The sequence below is a fragment of the Lithobates pipiens genome, unplaced genomic scaffold, assembly GCF_037356315.1.
Source record: "Lithobates pipiens isolate NorthernLeopardFrog02 unplaced genomic scaffold, aLitPip1_a1.2 Scaffold_30, whole genome shotgun sequence".
In the NCBI taxonomy this organism is placed as follows: Eukaryota; Metazoa; Chordata; class Amphibia; order Anura; family Ranidae; genus Lithobates; species Lithobates pipiens.
In genome coordinates, this window is record NW_027507791.1 from 156,302,112 (window position 1) to 156,325,117 (window position 23,006).

The window sequence follows — 23,006 nt, forward strand, 5'->3', positions numbered from 1 at the left end:
ACCACACCGGGAAAGGTTCTGTGTGATGTTGTGCTGAATAGCTGTACATTCAGGAAAACCAGGAAATATTCAGCTCCATGCTGTCCAGCTTGAACCGGAAGAGGAAATGATGACACCTGCAGGGGGTGGGAGGAAGGACTGTCTCTGTGGAATGAAAGGCTACGCACTTGGAGCTCACAGCTCCTTCTACAGGCCTATTGTTCTTTTAGCTCAATATGTGCTCTATTTTGCATCAGCTGTCAACCTTTGTAAGCCCAACTATTTATTATCTACTACTTTTCCAAAATTCTACGGCTGTGGACATCATGCTCAGGAGGGTGTATTTAATGATGCTTTCCTCCAGAGAACAACAGGCCAGTACAAGGAGCTGTGAGCTTCTAGCATGTAGTTTTCATTCCCCAGAGACAGTCCTGACCCCTTCCTCCTGCCCCCTGCAGGTGACATAATTTCCTCTTCCAGTTCAAGCTGGAAAGCATGGAGATGACTACTACTTCCTGGTTTTCCTGAATGTACAGCTATTCAGCACAACATCACACCAGAACCTTTCCCAGCTACCTGGATCATGCAAGGAGCATGTGGGATGCAGTAGAACTGCCAGGACTACATACTTATGATGAGCATGACTCCTGCTTATATCTTGTAAGTGTTTTTAATCTTGTGCAATAAATGATATTGATTTAATACTACGCTTAGAGAGGTCGCCTCCCTCCCTCTTGTTTATTTTATATGTTTTGCAAATTTGCTGGACACACTCTGAGGATAACTGCCTCTTTTTAAATCACCCCCTTACCATGGTTCAACTTTGTTTCTACCTAAAGACTGACTAATCAAATGTAAATTATTTCAAACCAAGGGCATTGGGGCTGATTTACAAAGCATTTACGCCATGAGTAGCGGCGCACGCCGACACGCAACAGTCGTTTTTGTATTCACAAAGCATTTGCACCTGTAGCACAGCGCAATTCCCCATTTACTATCATGTTGTCAGCCATGATCTGTGCACCGCTATAGACCTGGCGCACGGCATCTTCAACTCAGAATTAAAAGAAGCTGGAAGTGCGAATATTATGGGGGTGATGTGAGGAAGTATAGATATGACTGTCCAAGTAACAAATATGGCAAAAATAGGACAGAATATTAACTTTCTCAGAGTAAGCCTGCTGTGCCTGCAAATACACTCGGAACTGCGTGAGATCATGTTATGCACTGCACATGCACAAATGCCATTTGCGCCTGTTCAAGTGCTCTGGTTCACTGCGCTGGCAAAATCTTCGTATATGTCAAGTCACGTAGGTTCATCTGCATAAGTTGAACAGGCGCACCTCTCAACTTGACTTTTTTTTTTGTTGCAATGGTTCAATTCTATGGGTTTTTTTTTGTTTGTTTTTTTTGTTTACAAACGATTTTTATTTGGTACATAGAGAGAGTACAGAGAGTAAGCATAGATATAACATAAGTAGGGATGCACCGAATGGGTTTTTTGGTGCCGAAACCGATACCGAAAATGAAAAATACACGAGGCCGAAAACCGAAACCGATACCGAAACAGCACCGATACCGAAAATGACTGTTTTTAAAAAATATTTTTATACAGGAGGTGGTCAGAGACTGGGGACATGGTACAGGAGGTGGTCAGAGGCTGGGGACGTGGTACAGGAGGTGGTCAGAGGCTGGGGACGTGGTACAGGAGGTGGTCAGAGGCTGGGGACGTGGTACAGGAGGTGGTCAGAGACTGGGGACGTGGTACAGGAGATGGTCAGAGACTGGGGACGTTGTACAGGAGATGGTCAGAGACTGGGGACGTGGTACAGGAGATGGTCAGAGACTGGGGACGTGGTACAGGAGATGGTCAGAGACTGGGGACGTGGTACAGGAGATGGTCAGAGACTGGGGACGTGGTACAGGAGATGGTCAGAGACTGGGGACGTGGTACAGGAGATGGTCAGAGACTGGGGACGTGGTACAGGAGATGGTCAGAGACTGGGGACGTGGTACAGGAGATGGTCAGAGACTGGGGACGTGGTACAGGAGATGGTCAGAGACTGGGGACGTGGTACAGGAGATGGTCAGAGACTGGGGACGTGGTACAGGAGATGGTCAGAGACTGGGGACGTGGTACAGGAGATGGTCAGAGACTGGGGACGTGGTACAGGAGATGGTCAGAGACTGGGGACGTGGTACAGGAGATGGTCAGAGACTGGGGACGTGGTACAGGAGATGGTCAGAGACTGGGGACGTGGTACAGGAGATGGTCAGAGACTGGGGACGTGGTACAGGAGATGGTCAGAGACTGGGGACGTGGTACAGGAGATGGTCAGAGACTGCGGACGTGGTACAGGAGATGGTCAGAGACTGCGGACGTGGTACAGGAGATGGTCAGAGACTGCGGACGTGGTACAGGAGATGGTCAGAGACTGCGGACGTGGTACAGGAGATGGTCAGAGACTGGGGACGTGGTACAGGAGATGGTCAGAGACTGGGGACGTGGTACAGGAGATGGTCAGAAATTGCACACATGATACATGACACATGATACAATTGATACAATGCAGCCAGCCAGTGTCCCCCGTTGCAGCCAGTGTGTCCCCCGGTGCAGCCAGTGTGTCCCCCGGTGCAGCCAGTGTTTCCCCTCATAGCAGCCAGTGTGTCCCCTCATAGCAGCCAGTGTGTCCCCTCATAGCAGCCAGTGTGTCCCCTCATAGCAGCCAGTGTGTCCCCTCATAGCAGCCAGTGTGTCCCCTCATAGCAGCCAGTGTGTCCCCTCATAGCAGCTAACCTGTAAAGAGAAGAGAGAAGAGGAGAGTCGCCTCCGCCGCCTGTTTGATCACAGCAGGGGAACATCACAGCTTTCAGTTCAATAGCTGTGTGTTCCCGGCCGTGCGCCGTCACGTAAGCCCCTCCCCCTTGTCAGGGCACTTTGATAGACAGATCATCCGTCCAATCCTACTGGTGATCTGTCTATCAAAGTGCCCGGACAAGGGGGAGGGGCTGTACGTGACGGCGCACGGCCGGGAACACACAGCTATTGAAATAAAAGCTGTGATGTTCCCGCTCTGTGATCAAACAGGTGGTGGAGACGGCTCTCCTGCACTATTTGGAATGTTATAGCTTTTCATGATGGGCGCACCAGCGGTGGGGGGCGGAGCCCCGCCCCCTACCCTGGCCCTGCCCCATTTCCGGCTCCATTATCGGCCGTTTTTCTCTTTCGGCAAATTGCCGAAAAGGGCATTTTCGGCCGATATTTTTCGGCGGCCGAAATTTCGGTGCATCCCTAAACATAAGTGCAATGTATATCAAGACAAACATAGAAAATCACCATAGATACAAAATTTGTACAAGATGCAGTGCATATATATTTCAATATTTTGTGTTTTAATTTGGTAAGGTGATAGGCTAAAGCCATAATAGTGCAGTAAACCGTAGACAATCCTGTATAGGAGACCAAATTTCAGGGAGTATTAAAAAAGGAGGTAGAGTGGTTAAACCAGGGATCCCATTTCTTACTATATAAATGTGTGGAATTCTGTGTGATATGGAATATCTTTTCCATCAGATTAATGTTATTAATTCTGATTTTAAGGTGATCCAAGGGGACGGAATGCGATTTCCAATTAAAAGCAATTAGCCAATGGATTGCGACACATATTGTATGAATCAATCTCATATTGTAGGTGGAAAGAGAGGGGATAGGGGCATATAGGAGGCAATTCTGTAGGGTTAGTTTTATGTTTTTATTTGTGATCACTGAGGCAAAATTTTCTAACTGTTTCCATATGTGTGTAATTTTGGGACAATCCCAGAAGATATGTGAGAATGAGCCCGGGGAATTACAGCCTCTAAAGCATGTACGAGGTGTTGTGGGGTATATTGAATGTAATTTTACTGGGGTATAGTACCATCTGGTAAATAATTTTAGTGCTGTCTCTTTGACTGTGATTGATCTCGTACATTTGTGTAGATTGCTAATACAAATGTCCCAGTCGTGAGATGAGAGCAAGAGATTTGTTTCCTGTTCCCATTTGATCATGTATGGGAGTTTGGTCATTTCAGTGTGATTGAGAAGGTTATGATATATTTCTGAGATGAGTCCGGGATTCCTTGGTGTTTTAAGGCAGATATTTTCAAAAAACGAGGGGGGAGGGGGATTTGTTGTTTGGAAATATGTATTGAAGAAATGTCTAATCTGCTGATATCCACAAAATTCTGTATTTGGGATCTGATGTTTTGATTTAAGAGATGCAAATGAGGAGAAATTGTGGTTTTCTATAGAGTTCTTAAGGGAGGTCAAATTATGGTTGATCCACCATGACAAGTCCACCATATCATTGTTGTTTTGTGGGGATCTTGGATCTCCTACAAAGGAAGCGTGGGGTGGAGATCTCGAAATAAGATTGAATTTTTTATTTTGTAAAGTCCATAATTGATAAGAGTGTGCGACTATTTGGTTGAGAGCATCAATAGTGTTTATTGGGATTTTGTTGCCCCAGAGAATACCAGAGATAGATAGTGGTTTGATAGACTCTTGTTCAAATCTGACCCATGGTATCTTAGAGTTGTAAATATGCCATTGGGCCATTTGCGCCCATCTTTCAGACAGATAGTATAACCAAAAGTCCGGAAGGCCTAATCCTCCGTTTTTCTCTGTGGTTTATATAATACCAGTTTGGGTAGGCGTGGGTGGGAGTCCAGCCACACATATTTATTAATAATTGTCTGGAATCTTGAGATCATTATTTTATTTAGTCTGATTGGTAGTGCTCTAAATAGATATAAAATTTTTGGTAGAATGGTCATTTTAACTGCTGTGATTCTGCCTAAGAATGAAATTTTTAATGATTTCCACATTTTGAGGGTAGATCTTATTTTATTAATTAAAGGTATATAATTTTTGGAATATAAATCATTGATGTTGGGGGTAAGGAAGATGCCCAAGTAGGGGAGTGATTCTAGCGACCAGGAAAAATTAAATGTAGAGCGTAGGGTATCTAATTGAGTTGGTGGGATATTAATTGGCATACCTACAGACTTGGAAACGTTTACTGTTAGCCCTGATAGAGACGCAAAGGTGTTGAGTGTTTGAAGCAGGTTCGGTAGAGAAATGTTTGGTTGTGTAAGGAAGAGGATCATGTCATCTGCATACATACTTAATTTATATGTGTTGTTATTTGTAGTATAGCCTTTAATGTCAGGGTTTAGTAGAATAGCTGTTGCTAAGGGTTCTATCGCTAACGCGAAAAGTAATGGGGAAAGGGGACAGCCTTGCCGAGTGCCTCTCCCTACGTTAAAAAAATCTGAATTACAACCTGGTAGTCTAATTCTGGTGGATGGGTTATGGTATAGTGCATGGAATGCATGTGTAAATTCCCCTTTGAAACCATATTTATCTAAAATTATATCTAGAAAGTTCCATGATACGCTGTCGAAAGCTTTGTTAATGTCCAGACTAAGGAGGAGAACTGATTTGGAGTTAATATTGGCATCTTGAATAACATTTGTAACTAATCTTATATTGTCCGTGATCTGTCTGCCTGGGATGAAGCCTGATTGATAGGGAGAAATTAAGGAGGGGATTATTGACGCCAATCTATTTGACAAGATTCGACTGAATATTTTAAGATCATTGTTTATTACTGAGATTGGTCTGTAGTTCTGTGGTAATGTATGGTCTTTATTTGGTTTCGGAATGAGTGACATATTTGCATGTAACATCTCTTCTGGGAAGTGGTTCCCTTTTAGAACATTATTATATAGCTTTATTAAATTTGGTATTAATACTTGGTGGAATTGTTTGTAATAGAAGGAGGAGAATCCATCCGGACCTGGGGCGGAATTTTTTTTGAGGGATTTAATTGTTGTAAGTAATTCCTCTTCTGTGCATGGGGCATTTAAAGTATCTAATTGTGTTTGTGTAAGTTTGGGAAAGTGAAGGTTGTCTAGCCAAGAGAGTGATGTGGGAGGGATAGGTGAGGATGGGGTTGACAGCAAATTAGAGTAAAAATTCCTGAAAATGGAGAGTACTTCTTGTGGGTGAGTGATTATTTGATTGGAATTATTTTTGAGTTTATAAACATGTGTAGGCTTGATGGATTGGTTAAGCTTCCGTGCGAACATTGTGGAGTAATTGTTGCTAGATAAGAAAAATTTAGCCTTCGACCATCTAAGTGCCTTTTCAGCTTTAACCACTTGGGATCCGCGCTATTGCCAAATGACGGCATTAGCGCGGATCTACTTTTCCGGGACTACGTCTATTGACGTCGTCCCGGGTACGAGCGGCCTGCGCGCGCCCTGAGGGGCGCGCGCGGCGCGCTCTGTGATCGGCGAGTCCGTGAGACTCGTCTGATCACCGATCCGTGCAAGGGGTCGATCCCGACCCCTTATCACGTGATCAGCTGTCAGCCAATGACAGCTGATCATGTGATAGAATGGAGCCGGTAATTGGCTATTATTCCTCCTCGCGCTGACAGCGCGAGGAGAGAAAAAAAAAGCCGATCACCGGCGGCCGTGATCGGGACATCAGTCCCGATCACGGCCAGCAATACAGCTGACCACCTGCCCCCTGCCAGTGCCCACCTGCCCACCGCAGTGCCATCCTGAATAAAAGTAAGTGCCCCCCATCAGTGCCACCCAGCAGTGCCCATAGTGCCCACAGTGCCACCCACAGTGCCATCCAGCAGTGCCACCCACAGTGCTCACAATGTGCCTCAAAGGTGCCGCCCATCAGTGCCCAGCAGTGCCGCCCATCAGTGCCCAGCAGTGCCGCCCATCAGTGCCCAGCAGTGCCACCTATCAGAGCCACCTATCAGTGCCACCTATCAGTGCCCATCAGTCCCATCTATCAGTGGTACCTATCAGTGCCCATCCGTGCCACCCATCCGTGCCACTTATCCGTGCCACCCATCCATGCCATCTTATCTGTGCCCATCTTTGCCCATTAGTGCCGCCTTATCTGTGCCCATCGGTGCCGCCTTATCTGTGCCTATTAGTGCCGCCTTAACTATGCCTATCAGTGCCCACCAGTGCAGCCTATCAGTGCCCACCAATGCAGCCTATCAGTGCCCACCAATGCAGCCATCAGTGCCGCCTAATCAGCGCACTTCAATGAAGGAGAAAAATGACCCGTTTGCAAAATTTTATAACAAACTATTAAAACATGATTTTTTTTTTTATTTTTTTTTTGCATCTTTTTTTGTTTGTTTAGCAAAAAATAAAACTCCGAGCTGTAACTAAATACCACCAAAAGAAAGCTCTATTTGTGGGAAAAAAAATGATAAAAATTTCATTTGGGTACAGTGTTGTATGCCCGCGCAATTGTCATTCAAAGTGCATCAGCGCTGAAAGCTGAAAATTGGTCTGGGACTGAGGGGGGTTTAAGTGCCCAGTAAGCAAGTGGTTAAACGTTAATAAGGAATCCAGTTCATTACGTTTTTGGGATATCATATTAAAGATGTCGGGGTCATGAGTGTTTGTATGGACTTTGTATAATTTGTTAAGGTCTTTAGTGATAGCGTGGATTTTTTCCCATTTCAGTCTGTTACTTTGGGCAGCACGTTTGATAAGGTGACCTCTTAGAACTGCTTTGTGTGCCATCCAAAGCGTAGATGGGGAAATATCTGGTGTTGAGTTTAATGAAAAATATTCTTTTATTTCCGTTTCAATTTCATGTTGGTGGGTAGGATCTGTTAGTAGAGATTCGTTGAGTCTCCATGAGTACGGGGTAGAGGTTAAACCAATAAATTGGGTACTAAATGTGACAATATGGTGATCTGACCAAGAGCAGGGAAGTATAGTGGCGTCTTTTGCATTAGCTAGAATTATTGGGGTACATAGTATGTGGTCAATCCGGGAATAAGAGTCATGTGGGTGAGAGTAGAAGGTGTACTCTCGTGCGCCTATATTCAGTGCTCTCCAGGAATCAATCAGTTGTAAGTCATTAATGTGTGAGGTGGTTGTTTTTGAGAAAGATTTAGAATTTGGGTTTTGTCTGCTGCGGTCGAGATTGGGTTGGGGGACTGAGTTAAAGTCGCCTCCTAAAATAATATGTGGTGAGTGAAATTGTTGAAGTGTATTGAAAAATTGTAGGGAAAAAGTGGATTGGGCGTCGCTAGGGGCATATATATTAGCGATTGTGATGTCTCTACCTGAGAGGGAGCCTTTAATGATTATAAACCTACTGTCTGGATCCTTGTAAACCTGTTGAACTTCTAGTGGGAAGGAATGGTGTAAAAAAATAGCAACTCCTTTGGTCTTGGAGGAGGAGGTTGTGTAAAAGGATTGATTGAATGTTTTATGGAAAAAGGTAGGGTGATTGTCCTTCATGAAATGAGTTTCTTGTAACATTACTATTTTTGCATTGAGTTTTTTTATATTGTACGAAAGCTTTTTTCCTTTTGTTCAGGGAGTTGAAGCCCTGAACATTGTGTGATACTATTGTAATAGTCATTGTAATTTTTTATGGGTCTTGGGATCAGCTGAAAGTAAAGGTAATGCAAAGTATTCGGTGAACTCATACCACCAATAATGAAGTGTGATTGGGTGTATTAATGTGTATGATGAATTAGTCAATATTTTTCTTCTTAAACTATGCATATCTAAGCTTAATAGAAAAGTTGTACCATATCTATAATTAAACAAAAACATTAGAAATGATTCAGTAGATTTTTGGTTCTGCCAAATATGAACATGTAATAATAACCAGAGTAATAACAATGGACGTAATGATAATAATAAAAATAAAAATTGTAAGGGGTTGAGAAAAAAAAGGTTCCTCAACCGACAGAGAAATTTGTTTAGACCAGCCGGTCTAAAACTCAGTGTAAGAAAATTACAAAAAAGTACCAAAAACAGTATAATATATCTGAATGTATAAACTTTGAAATCAAAATAGGGTAATAGTTGAGAAGTCCCTTTGTGTAGGGAGAACATAGTAACTGAGTGGGGGTAAATCATGACGGCATAGGGCGGGGCAGCCACTTTGGTTAAAAGTGATATATAATTTTGTGCTGCCTGTAAGAAACAAGAGTAAATAGTGAAAATGAGAGGAAAGGAAAAAAAAAAAAAAAGAGAGAGAGAAGAAAGAAAAATAAATAAATAAATACATAAAATAAAAAATTATATGTATAAGTAAAGAGAAAGCCAGAATGCAAAAAAGCTTAAATAAAAAATTAAATGAGGGACAGGGTGGAAAAAGGAAAATAAAAATAAAAAAGTGGAGAGGTATTCTTGATGATTTAAATAGAACAAACAGTATATTCAGCAAAAATCTATCAAAGGCTCTGCAGCACCTCTAAATAACCACAAGATGGCAGCATTAGGTAAAGCAGGGCTCTGGTAGAAAAGAACATGTATAAATAAGTGGTATTTGTGAAATCAGGTATAGCCAAAACATGTAGTATTGAGGACAACTTTGCTCATTATAAAATCTAGGATATCAACCTTTGTGTTGCTAGGCTGCATATGTATAGGGAGAAATCAAGAATATATGAAAAAAGTGTAGACAGAAATTAAAGGAAAAATAATAAAAATTAGAAAAAATAAAAAAAATATGTATATATGCGGAGAGTAAGCTTAAGTGCAAAAAAAAAGGCTTGAAAAAAGCTAAAGAAGGGAAAGGGTGTGAGAGAAAAGGTTCTCTTATTAATTTAAAAAGAGCAAACCTAATGTATTCAACCAAATCTGTCAGAGGTTCTGCAGTTCCGATAAACAGACACAAAATGGCAGTATTGGGTAAACCAGAGCTTTGGTAGAAAAAAACATGTAAATATGAGTAACTTCTGTGAAAAATCAATCTAACTACTAAATGTAGTATTGAAAATAGCTCTGAACACTATAAAATCTGGGAAAATAACCTTCGTATTGTTGGGCTGAATATATGGAGGAGAAAAAGGGGGATATATATAATAAAAAATAAATAAATTTGAAAACAAAAGTTAGATGGAAAAAGGGAAAAATTATTAAAGTTAGTGAAGTCTGAAAATGCAAAAAAGAAGAAAAAAGGAAAAAATTCCGCTTGTTGGAGGTAGAATGGTATACCCGTAGAGAATGTTTAGTCAATCTTCATGTAAGAGAGGGGAGACTACCGTGTTTCCCCGAAAGTAAGACAGTGTCTTACTTTCTTTTTATCCCCAAAAGCCCCACTATGTCTTACTTTCGGGGTATGTCTTATATTGGAAAAAAATTGTCGAATTTTTTGTTTTAACCATAAAATTAACATTTATTAACAACCTGAACAGTATTGTATTCACCACAAAACAGTTTTATAAAAGGAAGTGCCAAGAATGTCTTGTTACAACATTGCATAACATGTAAAACAATGAAAAATGGTACGAACGAACAGTGGAATACTGGAAGATAAAACAGATTTATGTTTGATACAGTACCACCTGCTGTATTTAATCCAGTGTGACACCTGCTGATACCCACTGGGTTACATACAGCAGATGATTCCCCAGTATGCCAGTGTGTATGTTTTACTGATGTATGATTAATACTGTGTGCATTACCGTATTTTAAGCAGGAGGCGGCAGTGACAAGTGCAGGGGACGGCGCGGTGACGTATGGAGAGGGGGGCGGCTCAGGCGTGGATAGGAGGCGGCGCTCATTAAGATCAGAGGGAAATGGCAGACGTGGCGACGTATGGAGAGGGGGACGGTGCGGACGTGGGCAGGAGGCGGCGCGCAGCTAGATGAGAGGGAGGCGGCAATACCCCCGTGTTTCCCCAAAAGTAAGACATATGTCTTACTTTCGGGGTACGGCTTATATTAGCCGACCCCTCTGAAACTCCCGATACGTCTTACAATCGGGGGTGTCTTACTATCGGGGAAACAGGGTATTAGTTCCATTGTGCGCTTTCATGTCTCGCTCTGCGACCATCTCTCCTTGATGCTGGGGTGTTCCATATTGGAGCAGGGCGTGGTGTAACTGGGGTGCGAGGAATGTTGCTGGGATCCAGGAGGCCTAGTTTGGTTAGAATGTCTCTTCCTTCTGATTTGTTGGTAGCTATATATGTGGTGCCATTATGAGGGATTATCAGCTTAAAGGGAAAGCCCCATCTATATCTGATTCTGGCTGTGAAGAGAGCCGAAGTAATCTCCTTCATATTTCTGCGTCTATCCAGCGTTGCTTGGGAGATGTCTGGGAAGAGTTGCAGTTGTACCCCATCCAATGTGATATTCCTGATACCACGTGCTGCCCGCATTATTTCTTCTTTAATAAGAAAATCTTTTAGACATAAGACAATGTCTCTTGGGGGTTTGTCAGGAGGAGGTTTAGCCCTCAGAGCGCGGTGAATTCGGGCACATTTTAAAGGAGGTAGGGTCTTGCTCGGGTAGTAGGGAATGGAATAGGCGATTAAATCTGTGATCGATTCTGGAGCGCCTCTGATTCTAAGGTTGTTTCTTCTGTTACGATTGTCCAAATCTTCCACGTGCGCTTGTAACTGTGTAAATGCTGAAGAAAGTGTTTCATGTTCTCTTGAGAGATCGTTAAAAGCGATTGCAAGCTCATCATGCTTGTTCTCTAATAGGTCTGTGCGCGTTCCAATGGCTGCTATCTCCTGAGACAGCGTGTGTGTAGATTTTTGTATCTCAGTTTGAAAGTTGGAATGTAGTTTAGTATATAATGCCTCTAAGCTAGCATCCAGTTCAGCTTTTAAAAGTGGATTGTACTCACTGTTGTTTGCAGGAGTTGAGTCATGTTGCTGAGGCTCTGTAGTGTGAGGGAAGGTAGCAGATGACGGAAGACCGCTGCCGGTGCCATTTTTTGCCATGCTTCCTGGAGTCTGTGATCTGAGAGGGTATAGAGAACGGGACTTCTGGTGGCTCCCACGTCTCCCTTTCTGCGAATTAGGCATGCACAAAGTCTTATCGTCGGAGGTGTGTATAAAACAAGCGTTATCTGGTGTTTATAGCCCCGGGATTGTGGCTGAAAGCCCCGTGTATGCTGGGGTTCTCCTTAAGTGCGGCTGCCCCGCTCCACGCCGCGCATGCTCCCCATAAAAAAAAAAAAAAAAAAAGGGTGGTTGTAAAGGCAAATAAATTTACCTGCTGTTGGGGTGGGGGAAGGTCAGGCTGAAAGATTTGAGGCACTCTTCTCAATATAGTCAGGTATGTTTCATAAGGGCAATGGACATCCCCCTGAGCCTGGGTGTCACTGAGGTAGAGAGGGTGTCTTAATCACTCAAGCCTGGGGTGCCTGTTGATTCAGGAGAGGCTTTGATTGTTGGGATAGTAAGTCTTTTACTGAGCCTCTATGTGTGTCTCATTAAAAGAGGATTGGCCAGTTGTGGGTTACTGTATAAGGCCACAGGAAAAGGCCAGGCCGGTTGTGGAACCCTTCCCGGGTAGCCAATTTAGGCAAGGCCGGGGATTCTGAGGCCTAAGTAGGCCGCACCAGGCCGGGACCGGCAGCAGCGCTGATGGGGTTATAGAAGTCCTGGGCGGCCTCTGGGTCCTATATCCAGATGGGATGGATGGCTTGGAAGGACAGATGAACGTCCAGTGAGGTGCGGGCCCGCCGCTATCCACTCTTCTGGGCGACTGCCCCAGGAAAGGCCGGTGATTCCCAGGCCCGACTAGGCCGCGACCAGCTACGGCTCCCCCGGGGATTAAAAAAGCACTGGGCGGCCACCGGACCCTATGTGGGGTGCGGGAGAGTGACGGAAGGTGGACAGATGGTCGTCTCTTACCTTCAGGAGGGTGTTAATATCGGAATCTCCGGGAGGCCTCGTGTAAACAAGATGGCGGCGGACAAGCAGGATCCTCGGCGAGGGGACAAAGGCATCCGTGGAGCAAATGTGCTCGAAATAATTGCCCAGGTATGAGCTGCTGTTTGTGCCAGTTGCTGTGGTGGTGTAATGTTGTCCGAAAGTGCCGTTAATCGTGCGGATGGCGGTGGATTTCTTCTTGAGTCTTGGGAGCTGTTGAAATCCACATCCGCCGCCATCAACGTCAGGACACGCCCCCGTCTATGTTTTTTTTTAAGACTATTTGCACACAGGTCATGTTAGCATTAAGAAAAAAATTGAAGAAAAAAAAATGCGTGGGGGTCCTCTGAAATTCCATGAGCAGGCCCTTCAGGTCTGGTATGGATATTAAGGGGAACCCCGCGCCAAAAAACAAAAATGGTGTGGGGGTCCTCCTCAAAATCCATACCAGGCCCTTCAGGTCTGGTATGGATATTAAGGGGAACCCCGCGCCAAAAAACAAAAATGGTGTGGGGGTCCTCCTCAAAATCCATACCAGGCCCTTCAGGTCTGGTATGGATATTAAGGGGAACCCCGCGCCCAAAAAAATAAATGGTGTGGGGGTCCCCCTCAAAATCCATACCAGGCCCTTCAGGTCTGGCATGGATACTAAGGGGAACCCATGCCCAAAAAAAATGGCATGGGGGTTCCCCTCAAAATCCAGACCCTTATCCGAGCACCCAGGCCGCAGGAAAAGAGGGGGCGAGAGAGTGCCCCCCCTGAAACGTACCAGGCAACATGCCCTCAACATTGGGAGGGTGCTTTGGGGTAATGCCCCCCCCCCCAACGAGAACACCGGAGCAAGAAGAAGCGGATCGGAGGAAGAAGATGAAGAAACAGAAGGATGGAAGAAGGAAAAAGACCAGAAGAAAGAAGATGAAAGAAGACTTTAGTAAAGGACTTGTCAAAGACTGTCTCCTGTAATTTTTAACACTTTTTTGTCACTTTTTTGGTGAAATGGTAGGGGTACATGTTAAGCAGACCCCGATAAGCAGACCACCACAACCACCGGCCAGGGTTGTGGGGATGAGGCCCTTGTCCTCATCAACATGGGAACAAGGTGCTTTGGGGGGCCACTACCCCAAAGCACCCTCCCAATGTTGAGGGCATATGGCCTGGTACGGTTCATGAGGGAGGCTCTCTCGCCCCCCATTCTTTTCCTGCGGCCTGCCAGGTTACGTGCTCGGATAAGGGTCTGGTATGGATTTTGAGGGGGACCCCATGCCTTTTTTTTTTTGCCGCAGGGTTCCCCTTAATATCCATGCCAGACCTGAAGGCCTGGTATGCTCTTGGAGGGGAACCCATGCCATTTTTTTTAATTAAAATCGCCTGGCCTGGGGTGACTTAAAGTCACGTTGTAAGTCGCGCTGTGATTCACACTCAAGTTATGTCCAAGTTGTCTCCCAAAGTCGCGCTGGAAGTCGTGCTGCCCCTGTGTGAATGCACTGTTAATGATACGGCGCTCGCTACTATGAATTGCGCCGGCATATTATGTGTTGCGCGTATGCGTGCGGCGGTTCATACACTTACTTGACAATTTACCTGGTGCACAAATGGAGGTATGAACCGGCACAGTGCATTCATCTTAGTAAATCAGCCCCAGTGCCTCCTGGAGTGCCAGATGCCCAATTCACCTTCAGTTGGGTCTGGTATAGATTTCAAGGGGAACTCTATGCCAGAATTTAAAAAAACAGTATAGGGTCCCCCCCAAAATCCATACCAGACCCTTATCCAGGCAAGCAGCCTGGCAGGCCAGGAAAGGGGGATGATGAGCGAGCGCTCCCCCTCCTGAACCATACCAGGCCTTAATATGGGGAGGTTGGGGATGGGGACAAGGGCCTCTCCCCGACAGCCCTGGCCATTGGGTGTCAGGCTCTGTGGGTGGGGGGCTTATCGGAATCTGAAAGCCCCCTTTAACAAGGGGGCTCCCAGATCCCGCCTCCCATGTGAATGGGTATGGGCAACATTGTACCCCTACCCATGCATCCAAAAAACTGTCAAAGTAAAAACCACAATAGACAGTTTTTGACAATTCCTTTATTTAAAAAAAAAAAAGTGTCCTGCGATGTCAATCCATCTTTAATCACACCGCTCGATGGACCCAAATTTTTTTTAAAAGTTCCGCCTCGATGGGAGGCCTCTCGGCAACTGCTGTCTCTTGGCTGTGACAGCCGTGGGGCCACCAGGTGATGTAACCGAGTGACCTCCCCCTTCTTCATGTGATGTCAGACGGGGTCATCTGGTTACGTCAGAAGGTGGCCCCACCTTTACCTATATAACAACTGTCAAAGCCAAAAGACAGCAGTCACCAGGTGGCCCTACCATAAAGGAGGATTTTTTTGGTTTCTTTTTTCTATTTTCATGTCCATGGGGTGGCGTGATTAATTATAGATGTACACCGCGGTACCCGATAAGCCCCCACCCTCAGACCCCGACAACCAATGGCCAGGGTTGTTGGGAAGAGGCCCTTGTCGCCCCCTCTTTTCCTGCGGCCTGCCAGGTTGCGTGCTCAGATAAGGGTCTGGTATAGATTTTAGGGGGGCACCCCAAGCTAATTTTTTTTTTAAAATCTTGGTTTGGAGTTCCCCTTAAAATCTATGCCAGACCCAAAGGGCCTGGTATTTTTTTTGGGGGGGGACCCCACAATGTTTTTTTTGTTAAATTTTGGTGTGGAGTTTTCTTTATAATCCATACTAGGGTCCAAGCCCAAGGGGCTGACCACCGTACCTTGTTACGGGACATGCAACAACACATAGAAGACCTAGACAATATGGGGCGCAGGAACAACATCAGAGTAAGAGGTATCCCGGGAAGCTGAAGGCCCCGAGGACATACAAACCATCTTGCAGGATGTGTTTAACAACCTTTTAGGGGAACCCGCCACTAGGCACATTGCAATGGATAGGGCACACTGAGCTCTTCGCCCTAAGAACGACTCTTTGAACCCCAGAGACATTATCTGCAGGATTAACGCTTTTCCCCTGAAAGAGGAGATAATGCGTCTAGCGCGTCTGGCCCACAAAGTGACTTTTAAAGATTCTCCAGTGCAACTTTTCCATGATCTTTCATGGATCACCCTGCAAAAGCGCAGACTCCTCCAACCCTTGCTACACACTCTACAAGATGAAAATATCCCATATCGTTGGGGATTTCCCTTTAGCCTCACAGCCAAGCACCAAGGCAAATCTGCAACTTTGAGATACCCAGAGGATTTACAAGCTTTTTGTGAAGATCTGGGAGTTCACTCCCCAACTGCCAGAATGGGATCTCACTGTTTGGTGAAGAGTCCCCTCGCGACAAAGACCCAGGAACAGAGAGGCGTCCCAGAAAAGCGCCAAACACAGAAACGGCTGAGCAATCCTAAAATCCTCCCTTCTCCGATTAAAGAAGAAGCTTTTTGCTTTTTGATGACTCGCGTACTAGTCCCTGGACACTCCTTAGCTACTTGTCATCACCGGCTCCCGACATCAGGTGAGACCCCCCCCCCTTTCCCAAAATGACACCATGGCTAAGATTTTATCCCTGAACGTTCACGGTTTAAACTCCAATAAGAAAAGACACCTGGCGCTAAGGGAATTCAGAAAATCGGGAGCAGATATCATTTTCCTCCAAGAGACGCACTTTGATAAAGGGGGAACCTTCGCATTCGCCTCCAGACACTTTCCCCAAGCTTACCACTCCTCAGGTCCTCATAAACGGGCTGGGGTAGCTATCCTTATTAAGAACAGCGCTTCATCTACCTAGACCATTATAGCGACCCCCATGGTAGCTTCCTTATTCTCCAGAGAACGTGGCAAACCCAAAATATTACCCTCTGCACCGTATAGGCACCAAATGCCCAGCAACATAGCTTCCTTTCTAAAGTATTGGCCCACCTTTTTAAATCTGAATATAGCTATCTCGTGGTGGGTGGTGATTTCAATCTGGCCCATTCGGCAACCTTGGACCGCCTTGTGGCGACCTCCCACGCATCCTCGGCTAGAGCCCTTAGGGACTCTAAGCTCTTCCGCCAACTCACTAGACGATATGCGCTCTTCGATGCCTGGTGGGCTCTCCACCCAGGGGACCGCCAGTACACGTTCTACTCAGCCCCCCACCAGATGCACTCTCGCATTGATTATCTCTTTGTTAAAAACCCCACGCTCAAAATAACACATACTGCACAGACCCTCCCAATCTCCTGGTCGGACCATGCCACAATCTCAATCGCCTTGGACTTGGGCTCCCTATGATTAGACCCTGCAATTGGAAACTAAACGCCTTTCTCCTACAGCACCTCCCCTCAAAATCAGAACTAGTCTCCACTCTAAAACACTACTTTGCAGAAAACAACACGCCTGATATTTCACTCCCCACACTTTGGGAATCCCATAAAGCCGTTATCCGTGGTAGATGTATGGCACTATCTTCTGCCATGAAGAGGGAGGCTATCGCTACAAAACTCAGTACTGAAAAAGAGCTTAGAGGGCTAGAACTGCAACTTCAAATGTCCCCAAACCTGAAGCTCCTTACATATGACACTAAACGACCTGGCACTGGGCCAGGTAGAGAAGGCACTCCTTAGAATAAAACCGGCATATTATGACAAAGGTAACAAGGCCCATTCCCTCTTAGCGAGACATTAAATCTTTAACAGCCCATAAGTCCCCAGGCCCAGACAGTCTGCCCTATGAATATTATAAATCCTTCCTCCCTCTCCTACTCCCTTATATGTGCAAACTCTTTAATGCATTCCTACAAGACTCCCCCATCCCATTGGACATGCAGCGCTCCTTTATCACTTTAATCCCCAAACCTGATAAGGATTCTATCCTTTGTGCCAACTATAGGCCCATTGTGCTATTAAACTCGGACCTAAAAATGTTCACAAAACTGCTGTCTGTATACTTGAATATGGTCCTCCCCTCTCTCATCCACAAAGATCAGGTGGGCTTTGTTCCTCTCCGACAGACAGGGGATAACACCAGGAAGATGATTGGCCTAGTTGATGTGGTGAACAGGGAAGGCTTGCCATCCCTTCTACTTAGCCTGGACTCCGAAAAGGCCTTTGACAGGTTGGGCTGGCCTTTCCTGTTTGCCCCCCTACAGCACATTGGGTTTGGCGGACCTTTCACGCAGGCAATATGCCATCTTTATTCCAACCCCACCTCCCAAATCAGGACCCCAATTGCAATCTCTCCTCCACTCTCTGTCTCTAATGTTACTCAACAGGGTTGCCCATTGTCGCCCTTGCTATTTGCCCTATGTGTAGAACCCCTAGCAGCATCCATCCGGCAAAATCCAGCTATAAGAGGAATAGCTGTCAGGGGCAATGAATTTACGAGTTCGCTATTTGCAAACAACGTTATCCTTACCTTGACACAACCCAGGATTTCCTTCCCTAATCTACACAAAGAACTTGACAGCTACGTCGCCCTCTCGGGTTATAAAATAAACACATCTAAATCAGAGGCCCTCTCAATTAACATCCCAACTTTAGAAGTAGCACATCTGCAATCCAACTTCTCTTACCACTGGAAATCCACATCCTTGAAGTACTTAGGGGTACAAATCCCCCCAAGCTATACCTCCCTTTATCAGGCAAATCCCCCCCCCCCCCCCTCTTTAGCTCGATAAGGACCCTGCTCCTGCAATGGCAAAAACACAGTATCTCCCTCCTAGGCAGGAAATCTTCGGTAAAGATGACAATCCTTCCAAAACTTCTCTACCTCTTTCAAACATTACCTATTCCCATACCTTATAATCATCTGAGAAGATTACAAGCGGATTTACCTAAATTCACATGGAACCACAAGCGTCATAGAATACCCCAATCAGTATTGACGGCATCACGTCTAGATGGGGGCCTTGCATTCCCTAACCTTATTAATTACTACCAAGCAACCCAATTGCGTGCAGTCGCTTCATGATTCACACAAGGATCCTACAATAGGTGGTCAGAAATTGAAAAAATATGGATGGCCCCAATCCACCCCTAATAGTCTGCTCTGGAGTGCGAGTGCAGAGGTCCCCCGAACGCTTACTGGGTTCTATGTCTCTGCTGCGTCCCCTCTGGCGCAGGATTTCAGACACATAAGCTGACATCTGAAAGATCGCTCCTAACATCATTTGTTTGTAATCCCAAGGTGCCAGACAGTCTAACTCACCAAATGTCTTACCCATGGGCATCGCAAAATCTTTTTCATTTTGGGACCCTAATAGACCCCAGGTCACGTAGGTTATTGCCTTTTGCTGACCTCCACACCAAATTTGATCTACCACGCCAGGCATTTTATAGTTACTTACAAATACGCCACTTTGCCCTAACCATTTCATCCGATCTACTATTTCCCCCTCCATCTCCCTTTGAAAATCTAATGCTAGTGGGCACGGCCCAGAAGGGTTTAATATCAGACATCTATAAAATAATAAATGCCTTTTCTATGGAATCTAAAAGGCAAGCATGCATATATGCTCAAATTGGAAAAAAAAATGAGGAAATTCCCATGGAACAGTGGCGGATGATATGGTCGCAGGCAGCCAAAAGCTCTCTATGCACCTTATACAAAGAAAATGCATACAAAATACTTTTTTTTTTTTTTTGGTACATGACCCCTGATGTTCTCCATGCCATCTACCCCACTACCTCCAGCTGTTGCTGGTGCTGCCATTCGGACAAATGCACACTTTTCCATATTTATTGGAGCTGCCCACTGATTATCCCCTTTTGGAAGGAGGTCCAACAGCTGCTAGCCCGCCTCTTGGATACACAGTTTCCCCTGACCCCCAAATCTTTTTTTGCTAGGCATACCTCACCCACGATTATCCTTAGCCCAAAAAAAAACGATCTCGTCATTTGAAAAAGAAATACCCCCCCACCCCTGGTGCCCTACACGCCAGAATCAAAGATGTGGAGCTGATGGAGAAGATGACTGCCAGGATGCGGGACAGGCTGGAAGCCCATGACAAGGTATGGAGTCCTTGGAATCTCCGGGAGGACTGGATCTGTTTGGATACGCTGGGCCACCTGGGTGATCTCTTTATTATTTTCTCTCTCTTTATTTTCTCTCTTTTCACTCCCCTTCCCTCTATTTACTTGAGAGTAATCTTATGACTCTCGTTCATTTGCAAACTCAGATACATTTGATTATATGCTCTCTGGATACAGGTCCCACGATTCAAAATTGGCCAAAAACGGTTTAGCTAATAGTGACCTGTGAAAAAAAAAAACCCGCAATTGCTGATAAGAATTTTTCTTTCAGCTGGTTCAGACTTGTTTTTTTTTTTTTCTTGTTTTTGTGTTTCTCTCCTTTTTATTACTTTCTACATGAGCCAATATATATTGTACACTGTCTACCCTTTCCTGTTTCAAGTGTATTGCAAATATATTGAATAAAACGTTATTTGAAAAAAAAAATCCATGCCAGACCAGAAGGGCCTGGTATGGACTGGGGGGGAACCCTCGCTGTTTTTTTCTTAGATTTTTCATCAATATTTCCGGGAGCAGGAAATAAGTTACAGCTGCAAGCAAGTTTGAATTAAACTTTTTTCCTTTAGAAATTTCATTTTGCTGTGCCACTTTATTGATGAGATGGATAGGGAAAATCTGTTCAAAAAGAAGGTAAAAAAACAACAAGATTACGGTGTAGTCTTTTTGACTGGCTACAATCAACAGTATAGGGATTTTGAAAAAATTATTAACTACTTGCCACCCGCCATATAGCAGAATGGTGGCAGCAAAGTGGTTTCAATATCCTGACTGGGCGTCATATGATGTCCTCAAAATATTAAGCCGATGTGTGCCCCCGGGGGTGCACATCGCGGCGATCGTTGTTACGGTCAGTCTTACACCCAGCAACACTGATCTAGGTAAAAAGTTTCTGACGGAGACTCTTTACCATGTGGTCAGCCATGTCCAATCACAGCTGATTACGATTACGATGTAAATAGGAAGAGTCGGTGATTGGATTTTCTTCACTCGCATCTGAGAGATGCGGGTAGAGGAGAGCCGATCGGTGGCTCTTCTGACGGAGGGTCTGTGCTGATTGTTTATCAGCGCAGCCCCCCCACGTATCCCACCCAGGACCACCATAATGCCGCCCAGGACCACCAGGTATGCCCCCCTAGACCCCCAGGGAAATGCACATCTGTGCCCAGGCAGCTGCCAATCAGTGCCCACTGACAATGCCTACCACTGCCAGTGCCACCAGGGATGCCCATCAGTGTCTCATATCAGTACCATGTATCAGTGCCATGTATCGATGCCTATCAGTGCCACCCATAAGTACCTAACTTTTCATCCTTTCAGTGCCCAACAGTGCTCACCTGTGCCACCCATGAGTGCCCACCAGTGCCTATCGTCATATGACATCCTCCCAGAATTCCGCTCTCACTCCATTAAATGACGGAAATGTGTTTTGGGGTGTAATTTGTGGTATGCATATGCTTTGTGTGAGAAATAACCTGATAATATGACAATTTTGTGAAAAAAAAGGAAAAAAATCTTGATTTTGCAAAGAACTGTGGGAAAAAATGACAACTTCAAAAAACTCATCGTGCCTCTTACTAAATACCTTGGAATGTCTTCTTTCCAAAAAGGGGTCATTTGGGGGGTACTTGTACTTTTCTGGCATGTTAGGGTCTCAAGAAATGAGATAGGCCGTCAGTACTTGAGGTGTGATCAATTTTCAGATATTGGCACCATAGCTTGTGGACTCTATAACTTTCACAAAGACCAAATAATATACACCAATTTGTACTTATTTTTACCAAAGATATGTAGTAGTGTAAATTTTGGCCAAAATTTATGAAGAAAAATGAAGAATCTGCTAAATTTTATAACAGAAACAAAGAAAAATATTTTTTTTTACAGAATTTTCGGTCTTTTTTCTTTTATAGCACAAAAAACCCAGCGGTGATTAAAGCGGAGGGCCGTTTAAAAAAAAAAAAAGAAAAAAGTCAGCAGCTGCAACTGCTGACTTAATCAACCCACTTACCTGTCCAGGGCACCCGCAATATCGGCCGCCCGAGGCCGACCCGTCCCTCTGCTCTCGGGTCCCGGCGCCGCCATTCCTTGTAAGGGAAACAGGCAGTGGAGCCTTACGGCTTCACTGCCCGTTTCCTACTGCGCATGCGTGAGTCACGCAGCGCTTTGTGAATGGGACACGCTGTGTTCTGGAACACACAGTTCCCAGAACACAGCGCGACCCATTACCCAGAAGACACCGCACGGAGGAGAGAAGACAGAAGATCTCTGCGGAGGAGGAAGAGGAAGATTAGGATTATGTGCCTAGCAACAGGCACTTCTGGTAAGTAAAAAAAAAATTTTTTTTTATTTATTTATTTATTTATTTTTATTTTTTTTTGTAATTTTTTTATATATTTTTTTTTTTTTCAGGGTGGCCCTCCACTTTAAATACCACCAAAACAAAGCTCTATTTGTGTGGGAAAAAAAGGACAAAAATTTCATATGGGAACAGTGTTGCATGACTGAGTCATTCAAAACGTGAGAGCACCGAAAGCTGAAAATTGGTCTGGTTATTAAGGGTGTTTAAGTGCCAAGTGGTTAAGGAACATTGGCCTCTGTTATTGGAAGATAATGAGTTAAAAATAGTTTTACCCACTCAACCTAAGTTTATTTATCCCATTCCCGACGAGCGTACACAGATGTGCGTTCTCGGCTTTCGGGGGTTATACCAGAATGATGCCCGCAGCTGCAGGCATCATCTGGTACCGTTGTTTAGAGTGGGAGATCGGCTATCCAGGGATAGCAACCGATGCGGCTAAATGACGGTAGCACGGGAAGGCCAATTGACAATCTGCCGCTTCTGGCGGCTAGGGACAGACTGGAACGAAGCCGGAAATGGCTTCTTTCCAGCCTCCTGATTCTTAACACAGAAGCAACGTCACAATGTCACTTCCTGTTTACTCGGCTGCCAATAGCACTGGTTTTAAAAAAATATACAGTATTCAGAATTACTGAAAAAATTGGGTTAACTTTACTGTTTCATTTTTTTTTAATCCATGAAAGTGTCCCTTTTCTAAAAAAGTTGCGTTTAAAACACTGCTGCACAAATACCATGTGACATAAAATATTTCAACAATTGCTATTTTATTCTCTGTGGTCTCTGCTAAAAAATATATATAATGTTTGGGGGCTCTAAATAATATTCTAGCAAAAAATACGGATTTTAACTTGTAAACGCCAAATGTCAGAAATGGGCTTAGTCATGAAAGGGTTATACCAAACTACCGACAGGCTTCAATTGGCACATAATGTTGTGAATCC

General features: G+C 44.8%; 1 long non-coding RNA gene across 1 annotated transcript in view; it reads left to right on the top strand.

The window, feature by feature from the left end:
- The first annotated feature begins 479 nt into the window (after positions 1-479).
- The window catches only part of LOC143942147 (uncharacterized), a 59,363-nt gene continuing 36,836 nt past the window's right edge, over positions 480-23,006 (top strand). The window contains exon 1 of the long non-coding RNA XR_013264715.1: positions 480-639. This is a non-coding gene — a long non-coding RNA (uncharacterized LOC143942147). The remainder of the gene's footprint in view (positions 640-23,006) is intronic.